Source organism: Triticum aestivum, chromosome 7B (genome assembly GCF_018294505.1).
Source record: "Triticum aestivum cultivar Chinese Spring chromosome 7B, IWGSC CS RefSeq v2.1, whole genome shotgun sequence".
Classification (NCBI taxonomy): domain Eukaryota; kingdom Viridiplantae; phylum Streptophyta; class Magnoliopsida; order Poales; family Poaceae; genus Triticum; species Triticum aestivum.
Window position 1 is genome coordinate 147,791,339 of NC_057813.1, and position 10,432 is coordinate 147,801,770.

Below are 10,432 nucleotides of genomic sequence, written 5' to 3' on the forward strand. Positions count from 1 at the left end.
TAAGGAAACAACTGTTTATCAAAATCAAAATGACAATATGCATTGATGTTTTATACCAAATTATATAGTTACATGGGGTTTTGGGAAGCCAATATTAAAAAGAATGGGTGACAAATGACCAAACCCACAATGGGTTCTAAAATAGTGCGTCCTAATGGCAGAAATGTCATAATGTGACATATCTGTACTCAACCTCTTGTCAACAGGAGTCTTGGAATTTGGACGTCATCCCCATGGAACTTCGATCAAGAGGTAAGAGATCTCCAGAATCTTGGAACGGAAGTTGCTATCCAAAGTCCATAAACTACATCGTTGTCCAAGCAAGCAGTACTCTGAAACCAAATGCCCTGAATTTGAATAAATATCTGGAGTAGCAACTTGGGGACTTTTGATATGTATGATAAAAGAAATGATTGCCTAAAGATGACCCAAGACAAATTTAGTAACTAAAGGAAATGAAGAAAAAAAATGTACATTAACCTGAATGTCATATTCTACTTTCAGTAGCATTTTCATAACAGGGCATATTAAACGTAAAGGTAAACTAAAAACGGGCACAGTAAGTCTATGTCATTATGATTGCCTCCAAGCATAAAGAAATCACATAGTTTGGCCACATTCCAACATTTGGATAAAAACCAGCAACGTTTCGTTCAGTTTAAGTGAGGGCTTCTCATGATACGATTTCTGAATAATTTACGTATGTTTCATATTTAAATAAAGCTGACTTCTCATATCTTTCATCATAGAAATAACCATATTGTTTTATTTCTCTTCCTCGGGCTCTGGAATATTTTATCATATCCTCTGCAGGTGAGACCCGCTTTGCTAACTGAGTCATAGTAAATTCCCACCCTACCAATAATTAATTATGGAAGTGTTGGATTTGTAAGATGATCAAAATTTATATTGGTATGCAGCATGTACGGGCAGGAGTTTTTATACCACAAGTGTATATGCCTCTCAGAAGGTTCTGTTAGAGGTTCATCTCAACAATATTCGTAGGCATTTCGACATATGAAGTGAAAAATCCCAAAGTTCATGTCAACAATTGATTTGCAAAGGTATTTGGTTTGTGTCAGCTTGGTTCATGAATATTGCAACCATTACACAAAGTACATGGTGTCATCGAACAAGAAAGAAAGCTTCTTATGACCTCCAAAGTTTAATATAAAAAAAAGCGGCAGAGAGGTAACTTACTGCAGCTATACCATCTTGCTGTCAAAATACTTGGCATTAAACTGAGAACCCTCTAGCACCATTCCACCACCCAGGATAGCCAAAAGCTGGTAGATACGAAAAAAACTTGGAAATTATGTATCACAGTTGGTAGCTTTTAGTTAAGTAAATACAAGTGAGCATTCAAAAGCATCAGTACCAAAGCTAGATTTTGATAGATTCATAGAAAGATAATGGAAGCAACTTAAGGCACCATGAGCTAGGCAGAACACTGATAACGATTGCAAACTTGTTGTACATGTCTAGTTATGTCGTTACCTCACTGTAAAAGATATTCTCACCGTCAGAACCCAACAATGCTTGAGACTTGAAGAACATTTCTTCCTTTGTCCGTTTATACTGAAGACCTGATAGTTAAACTATGTTAGTTATGTGATTCAGGAAGAAAAGGATAAAAATGGTTCAGAGAAAAAAAGGTAAATAAAAAGAAGAAATTTGATCAACTTGATTACCAAAGTTGTATTGACTTATATACATTACTAAAATAACGATTTGAACGACTTGTTCGACTAATATTTCTAGGGCTAGCATTTGATTTCGAACACATATAATCTCTAGTATATTTTTCACTTCTTCCACAATCCGTGCTTGTTGCTTGGGTAGGTGACCACCGAATAATATGACAAGCCAACAATACTGAAACTTTGTATACACAAAACCTTAATTTCCAACCATGTGGAGGGAACAACTCTATTCAACCCTGAACTCTTGTGTGTAGAGTTGCTTATGGATTCGGTAGTTCATGCAGTAGCATGGCACAGAGAAATTTAGTTGTTTCCAATAGACATGTCCTCTCTTGTGCAGCGCCATACATCACCTACAATCTGAATTCCACGGGGCACCAATCCGAGAGACCCGACCTACTTGTGCAGTTGCTGGAGAACCATGGCGAAGAAGAAGTTGCCCACCAAGATTCCCCTGTACCAAGAAAAACAGAGTATGATTGAATTAAACAGAGTTACGATCTGAAATAAGATGAGGGAGGGTTAGTGTTTAGATGGTTGAGCACCTCTGATGGACGAGGAAGGCCACGACTGCGACATTGAGATGTGAAGGACAGGGGCAGTGCATGCTGTCACCGCGTTGATCAACCGTCGCCGGCTAAGGGAAGATGGGGCGTCATTTGCCGCCACCGCTGCTGCAAGATCCTAGCTTATGCGTGTGGAGATGTGTCCCAAAGGCTAGAGGCCCATGCCGCACGCTCGCCCCTCCCAACAGCACCCGGAACCCTAGTGTGGTTTCCATCGCTGCAACCTTGGCGAAGGCGTCGCCGGCTTGTTGCCGCCGCCGCCAGCGGTTTAGGGATGGGTGGCGTCATAGCCCGGCAAGCAGGTGCGTCCCGGTGGGTGCGGCTGCTCGAAGACAAATTGCGGGATGGGCACCTCCCGTCGAAGAGGGAGGGCAAAAGCCGCTTGGCCCAGATCTGGGAAGGACGACGCCACTTGAGGTCGCATCCAGCTGCTGGCGGTTTCCGGAGGGATGGTCCGCCGGAACGGGAGGTCGAGGAGGTGAGGCGCTGCAAGCCCAATTGTCTGCGCGGGCAGGACTGCCACGACCATGGGAAGCGGACACGCCGCGGTCGCCATTGTCATCCGCGTGGGAGAGGGAGGGGCGCGAGCGAGGAGAGAGGTCGTGTGGGTTTCTTTAGGAGGAGAGAGGTCGTGGGTGGGTGAGGAGAGATATCGTGTTATTTCTCCGTTGCGATGGGCTTCTCGCTCGTAACGCCGAATTAGCTAGAGGCCCAATCAACCAGCGCGCTTCGATTTTTTCACGGGAGTAGCTTCCCTATAGGACAGTCGGCCCACTTGCTGAAAAACGAGGGAGACAACGCCTTAACCGTGAATAGACGGCCAGAAGTGGCTCAATCGCGAAAATAAATGGCTGTGGTTGTTGATGGCGTGAGAGGGCTGGAAGGGTGCTCAGTTATAATATATTTAAATTTAAATATAAATTGTGCATGTGTTTTTTGTAGGTTCCTCCAATACTTCGGTTGAGAGGCCACAACCCACGTGAGTCCCTGAAGTATGACCATCGCTACGAGCCTTATTTTAGGAGAATGAATCTTCTCCAGTTTGTGCTCAACTTTAAAGGCACACCACCATGGCTGAATTTGACGGCCATTACCGCCCTTACAGACCGTTGGAGGCCGGAGACGCACTCTTTTCACCTTGCTCTCGGTGAGATGACCGTCACTTTGGAGGATATTGCGATGATCTCCGGGCTTCCGATTGAAGGAAGGGCTCTTATCGGGAAGGTGAAGTGGAGGGGTGACGACAACGGGTTGCAGGATTGGTTGGTGTTGAACCTCCCCCGTGGATTCATGAAACAAAGAAGGATAGTAGGCCATCCGGTGTTTTGTTCTCGTGGCTACAAGAAATTTTTACGAGTGCCCAGAGAATGCCACTTCGGCTGTTGTGGAGAGGTACGCCAGGGCTTACTTATGGAATCTTTTGACCCAAGTGGTGTTTCCTGACGACATGGGAGACACAACCTCGTGGATGTTCTTTGACCCTCTTCATAACTGGGATGTTAAGTGGAGTTGGAGGTCGGCGTCACTAGCCTTCTTGTACCGTCAGGTAATGCTTACTATGATGCATTCTCATTATATGGAAGAGATTTTTGCATTGATTGTTTGATGTGTGTACAAATGTGCAGTTGGACAGAGCATGTATGAGGAGTAAGCCAAAATCTTGTCTTGGTGGTTTTGTTTGGGCCCTACAGATTTGGATGTGGGAGCGTATCCCTATGGGCCATAACATCACCATTGCTCCGGAAGAACCTTGGGAGTGGCCTTTTGATGGGGATGAGGAGCGGTACCCCACTATCGCATACACGTGGTCTAATGTCCAAGTGTCGAGTATCGCCGCCATGGGGCGGTACAAGGCATACATAAGCAAGCTTGACATGCTTAGTTGCAACAAGGTAATTATCAAATGCCTTGCCATCATTACAGATTTTTTTGTTGTGCATGAGCGAGTGACATGTTGTGATGTAGGTCAATTGGAGGCGTACTAAAGGAAATATGCCCTAGAGGTAATAATAAAGTTGTTATTTTATATTTCCTTATGTCATGATAAATGTTTATTATTCATGCTAGAATTGTATTAATCGGAAACTTTATACATGTGTGGATACATAGACAAAATATTGTGTCCCTGGAAAGCCTCTACTAGACTAGCTCATTAATCAAAGATGGTTAAGTTTCCTAACCATAGACATGTGTTGTCATTTGATGAACGGGATCACATCATTAGAAGAATGATGTGATGGACAAGACCCATTCGTTAGCTTAGCATTATGATCGTTTAGTTTTATTGCTATTGCTTTCTTCATGTCAAATACATATTCCTCCGACTATGATATTATGCAACTCCCGGAGACCGAAGGAATACCTTGTGTGCTATCAAACGTCACAACGTAACTGAGTGATTATAAAGATGCTCTACAGGTATCTCCGAAGGTGTTTATTGGGTTGGCATAGATCAAGATTAGGATTTGTCACTCCGAGTATCGGAGAGGTATCTCCGGGCCCTCTCGATAATACACATCATAAGAAGTCTTGCAAGCAAAGTGACTAATGAGTTAGTTTCGGGATGATGTATTATGGAACGAGTAAAGAGACTTGCCGGAAATGTGATTGAACTAGGTATGAAGATACCGACGATCGAATCTCGGGCAAGTAACATACCGATGGACAAAGGGAATAACGTATGTTGTCATAACAGTTCGATCGATAAAGATCTTCATAGAATATGTGGGAGCCAATATGAGCATCTAGGTTCCGCTATTGGTTATTGATTGAAGAGATGTCTCGGTCATGTCTACATAGTTCTCGAACCCGTAGGGTCTGCACGCTTAATGTTCGATGACCATTTTGTATTATATGAGTTATGTGATTTGGTGACCGAATGTTGTTCAGCGTCCCGGATGAGATCCCGTACATGACGAGGAGTCTTGAAATGGTTGAGAGGTAAAGATTGATATATAGTACGATAATATTCAGACACCGGAAGTGTTCCGGAGGGTACCGGGTACATATCGGGTCAACGGAAAGGAGTTTCGGGCAACCCAGGCAAAGATATGGGCTTAATGGGCCGAGGGACGGACAAACCAGCCCACAAGGGGCTGGTGCGCCCCTTTCCCTGGCCGCTGGCCCTAGAGGAAGGAAAGGAGGGGGTGCCACCTCCTCCTGCCTTTCCCCCTTGGTGGGAGAAAGGAAAGGGGGGGGGGGCGCCACCTCCCCCTTCCTTCCCCTCATCGCCAAAAGAAGGAAGGGGGGGGGTGCCGGCCTACGGCAGTAGCCCAAGTAGGATCCCTCCTACTTGGGGCACCCCTAGGGCTGCTTCTCCCTCCCTCCCACCTATATATACATGGGGGAGTGCCACACAAGCCGAGACATTATCTTAGACGTGTGCGGCGCCCCCCTTCACAGTTTACGCCTCCGGTCATATTCTCGTAGTGCTTAGGCGAAGCCCTGCACGGATCACTTCACCATCACTGTCACCAAGTCGTCATGCTGACGAAACTCATCTACTTCCTTGACACTTTGCTGGATCAAGAGTTCGAGGGACGTCATCGAGCTGAACGTGTGCAGAACTCGGAGGTGTTGTACGTTCGGTGCTTGATCGGTCGGAACGAGAAGAAGTTCGACTACATCAACTACATTGTCAAATGCTTCCGCTCTCGGTCTACGAGGATACCTAGACACACTCTGCCCTCTCGTTGCTATGCATCTCCTAGATAGATCTTGCGTGAGTGTAGGAATTTTTTTGAAATTGCATGCTACGTTCCCAACACGTACATGGTACTTAGGCAGTTCCCTTTGAGCAATATGTGCCTTCATGACCAACATCTTTGACGTGTGTGTCGCCCCAATGATATGCTTTTTTGCGATCGAGTGGCATCTTCCACATCGTGTTTCAAAGCAATTTGGAGTAAAAAAAGGAACCCCGCCATATTATGTTGAGACAAGTGTGGTGCTACATAGGTGAGATTTTTTTGTACCATATGTTGATCAATGTGTACCACGGAAAAATGAAATTGATACAGATACTATTCTCATGCTTTGTAGGACAAGCCGGCAAAACAACAAGAATGTCACTGATTGGGAGGATCACCATCTTATGTGGGTGGACACGTGGAATGCTCAGAGGAATGCCCGAGTTGAAGATGATCACACACCTGACAACGACGAGGGGGCATATTTAAGGCATTTGGAGTGGCTTCGCAAAGAGTACAGAGTTATCCATAAGGGTGCTCGGACTCGTGACGATTGCTTGGAAGTAATGCCAAGTGAGGCTGCCGATGGTACATTCAACAACTCTATTTGGGAGACCATTGGAGCGCACCTAGATTATGGCCCTCTGCATGACCGAGTAGTATATCTTTCTTGTCTCTTTTTTGAAATATGAACATGTGTCATTTCTTCATGAGTGGTGTGTCACATATGTTTTATTCAGGGCATGGAGCTATGGAGATGTATCGATGATAGTAATGTGGTGCTTGGCGGCGCACCTGGTCCAAAAACAGACGGGCTCGTTAGGAGTACTCTACAGGTTAGAGGCCTTCTTAATATGAACATGTGCTTTCTTTCATCGTAACTATTTTTGCATATTTACATGTCAATGTCTTTGCTTGTGCAGAAGGTTGTGAATCGTTGCCGCACACTAGCCTCTTTACTCTCTTGCCATGGCGGTTCATCCACGGATGTGTGTGCACGTGCTTAGTATAGAATGGATGTGCTTTCTTCCGCTCGTCCATCTTCCAGCCAAGCATGTGCTTGCTACCTCTTGAGCACTGCATTGGTTTTCCCTTGAAGAGGAAAGGGTGATGCAGCAAAGTAGCGTAAGTATTTCCCCCAGTTTTTGAGAACTAAGGTATCAATCCAGTAGGAGGCTACATGCAAGTCCCTCGTACCTACACAAACAAACAAGAACCTCGCAACCAACGCAATAAAGGGGTTGTCAATCCCTTCACGACCACTTGCGAAAGTGAGACCTGATAGAGTAATAAGATAAGATAAATATTTTTGGTAATTTTGTGATATAGACTGGAAAGTAAAGATTGCAAAATAAAGTAGATCAGAAACTGATATGATGGAAAATAGACCCGGGGGCCATAGGTTTCACTAGTGGCTTCTCTCAAGATAGCATAAGTATTACAGTGGGTGAACAAATTAATGTCGAGCAATTGATAGAAAAGTGCATAGTTATGAGAATATCTAGGCATGATCATGTATATAGGCATCACGCCCGTGACAAGTAGATCTAAACGATTCTGCATCTACTACTATTACTCCACACATTGACCACTATCTAGCATGCATCTAGAGTAAGTTCATAAGAACAGAGTAACGCATTAGGCAAGATCACATGATGTAGAGGGATAAACTCAAGCAATATGATATAAACCCCATCTTTTTATCTTTGATGGCAACAATACAATACGTGCCTTGCTGCCCCTGCTGTCACTGGGAAAGGACACCACAAGATTGAACCCAAAGCTAAGCACTTCTCCCATTGCAAGAAAGATCAATCTAGTAGGCCAAACCAAACTGATAATTCGAAGAGACTTGCAAAGATAACCAATCATACATAAAAGAATTCAGAGGAGATTCAAATATTTCTCATAGATAAACTTGATCATAAACCCACAATTCATCGGATCTCGACAAACACACCGCAAAAGAGTTACATCGAATAGATCTCCAAGAAGATCAAGGAGAACTTTGTATTGAGAATCAAAGAGAGAGAAGAAGCCATCTAGCTAATAACTATGGACCCGAAGGTTTGTGGTAAACTACTCAAAACTCATCGGAGAGGCTATGGTGTTGATGTAGAAGCCCTCCATGATCGATTCCCCCTCCGACGGAGCACCAGAATAGGCTCCAAGATGGTATCTCATGGGTAAAGAAGGTTGAGGCGGTGGAAATAGGGTTTCGTGGTGCTCCTGGATGTTTTCGGGCTATGCAAGTATATATATAGGCTAAGGAAGTCGGTCAGGGGAGCCACGAGGGGCCCACGAGGGTGGGGGGCGTGCCCACCCCCCTAGGGCGCGCCTCCCTGCCTCGTGGACTCCTTGATTGCTTCTTTACGTCCACTCCAAGTCTCCTAGATTGCGTTTGTTCCAAAAATAACTCTCCCGAAGGTTTCATTCCGTTTGGACTCCGTTTGATATTCCTTTTCCGCGAAACACTGAAATAGGCAAAAAACAACAATTTGGGCTGGGCCTCCGGTTAATAGGTTAGTCCAAAAAATGATATAAAAGTGTATAGTAAAGTCCATAAACATCCAAGACGGGTAATATAATAGCATGGAACAATAAAAAATTATAGATACGTTGGAGAAGTATCAAGCATCCCCAAGCTTAATTCCCGCTCGTCCTCGAGTAGGTAAATGATAAAAACAGAATTTTTGATGTGGAATGCTACCTAGCATATGTCTCAATGTAATTTTCTTTATTGTGGCATGAATGCTCAGATCCAAATGATTCAAAATAAAAGTTTAATATTGACATAAGAGTAGTAATACTTCAAGCATACTAACTAAGTAATCATGTCTTCTCAAAATAACATGGCCAAAGAAAGTTATCCCTACAAAATCATTTAGTCTGGCTATGCTCTATCTTCATCACACAAAATATTTAAATCATGCACAACCCCGGTTTTAGCCAAGCAATTGTTTCATACTTTAGTATTCTCAAACTTTTTCAATCTTCACGCAATACATGAGCGTGAGCCATGGACATAACACTATATGTGGAATAGGATGGTGGTTGTGGAGAAGAGAAAAAAAAGAGAAGATAGTCTCACATCGACTAGGCGTATCAACGGGCTATGGATATGCCCATTAATAGATATTAATGTGAGTGAGTAGGGATTGCCATGCAACGGATGCACTAGAGCTATAAATGTATGAAAGCTCATCAAAAGAAACTAAGTGGGTGTGCATCCAACTTGCTCGCTCACGAAGACCTAGGGCAATTTGAGGAAGCCCATCATTGGAATATACAAGCCAAGTTCTATAATGAAAAATTCCCACTAGTATATGAAAGTGACAACATAGGAGACTCTCTATCATGAAGATCATAGTGCTACTTTGAAGCACAAGTGTGGAAAAGGATAGTAAGATTGTCCCTTCTCTCTTTTTCTCTCATTTTTTTGGTGGGCTTCTTTGGCCTCTTTTATTTTTCATAAAGTCCGGAGTCTCATCCCGACTTGTGGGGGAATCATAGTCTCCATCATCCTTTCCTCACTTGGGACAATGATCTAATAGTGAAGATTATCACACTTTTATTTACTTACAACTCAAGAATTACAACTCAATACTTAGAACAAAATATGAATCTATGTGGATGCCTCCAGCGGTGTACCGGGATATGCAATGAATCAAGAGTGACATGTATGAAATAATTATAACGGTGGCTTTGCCACAAATACGATGTCAACTACATGATCATGCAAAAGCAATATGACAATGATGAAGCGTGTCATAATAAACGGAATGGTGGAAAGTTGCATGGCAATATATCTCGTAATGGCTATGGAAATGCCATAATAGGTAGGCATGGTGGATTTTTTGAGGAAGGTGTATGGTGGGTGTATGGTACCGACAAAACTTGCGCGGCACAGGAGAGGCTAGCAATGGTGGAAGGGCGAGAGTGCGTATAATCCATGGACCCAACATTAGTCATGAAGAACTCATATACTTATGGCAAAAATCTACAAGTTATCAAAACAGAGTACTACACGCATGCTCCTAGGGGAAGGGTTGGTAGGAGTTAACCATCGCGCGATCCCGACCTCCACGCATAAGGAAGACAATCAATAAATAAATCATGCTCCAACTTCATCACATAACGGTTCACCATACATGCATGCTACGGGAATCACAAACTTTTAACACAAGTATTCCTCAAATTCACAACCACCCAACTAGCATGAATCTAGTATTACCATCCTCATATCTCAAAACAATGGGGCATTTACATCTGTGCCCCTAACTCAAACCCACTACTCAGATTTGCCCCTAATTTTGAAGCTTGCTCAAATTTGCCCCTCCGCCGTTAAGTCACTACTCAGAAATGCCCTTTCGTACTATACTGTAGCACTTTCCGTCCAATACTGTAGCACTTTCCGTCTGCTACAGTACACATGGGCCTTTGACGGTCAAAGGCCTTTGACTGGACGGAAGGG

The 10,432-nt window shown here is 43.7% G+C and overlaps 1 long non-coding RNA gene across 2 annotated transcripts; it reads right to left on the reverse strand.

Annotated features, from left to right (window-relative positions):
- On the reverse strand, positions 1-2,910 carry LOC123158899 (uncharacterized). 2 transcript variants are annotated; one of them, XR_006479380.1, is made up of 4 exons: positions 2,249-2,910; positions 1,498-2,157; positions 1,201-1,286; positions 1-332 (listed from the first exon to the last, which is right to left on the reverse strand). It is a non-coding gene; the product is annotated as an uncharacterized lncRNA (long non-coding RNA). The 2 variants fall into 2 exon arrangements; XR_006479381.1 differs by having other exon boundaries at positions 1-347.
- Between the last annotated feature and the right edge of the window lie 7,522 nt (positions 2,911-10,432).